Source organism: Penaeus monodon, chromosome 15, assembly GCF_015228065.2.
Source record: "Penaeus monodon isolate SGIC_2016 chromosome 15, NSTDA_Pmon_1, whole genome shotgun sequence".
In the NCBI taxonomy this organism is placed as follows: domain Eukaryota; kingdom Metazoa; phylum Arthropoda; class Malacostraca; order Decapoda; family Penaeidae; genus Penaeus; species Penaeus monodon.
The window spans coordinates 11,420,074-11,420,654 of NC_051400.1; the positions used below are offsets into that span (position 1 = coordinate 11,420,074).

The 581-nt window shown below is 34.8% G+C and overlaps 1 protein-coding gene across 1 annotated transcript in view; it reads left to right on the plus strand.

Annotated features, from left to right (window-relative positions):
• LOC119581742 (potassium channel subfamily T member 2-like) overlaps positions 1–581 on the plus strand; it is a gene marked incomplete at its 5' end in the record, with an annotated part of 131,052 nt that overhangs the window by 58,754 nt on the left and 71,717 nt on the right.

A 581-nucleotide genomic window follows, 5' to 3' on the forward strand; every position in this document is an offset into this window, starting at 1 on the left:
CCTCGGTTAAAATTACATAATAAAAGTATAAGATATTGTGTATTAATATTGATAAGTTTAACGAAATCGTGTCATCGTATCATTAAGCAGTTTCTTAAATAGATATGTGTTAATATCAAGATGAATTTATCATATTTTCTACAGACAGAAAATCCACATTTTATTCATTCGTCTTTGTTATCAAACTTTATAGAAAACTTGAATAAATAAACTTAAATAAATTTAACTTGCCGCATTACATAGCAAGTGCTTTGGCTCTTGACCCAACCCCCGTAAATATTTCTTTTCGTAAAGACGTAGTTTTGCATAAAGCTTAAACCAAAATTGCGTTTCGAACACATAGCCTTCATGACAAAGACCACCGTCTCTCTCTCTTACGTCACGCGTCCCTTAAATCTATAGACAAGAGCTTATGTACAACATCAAAGACCACGGTGTCTGTACCTAATCGATTTTGTGAATTTTCTACGGGTAATTGACAGCTTCATTCATCGCTGCAACGAAGGCAGGCGACTAAATCCTTTCATACTGAGGACACAAGACTGGCCGGAGGGAATTTCGAGAATAATTTAGGGTTTTTG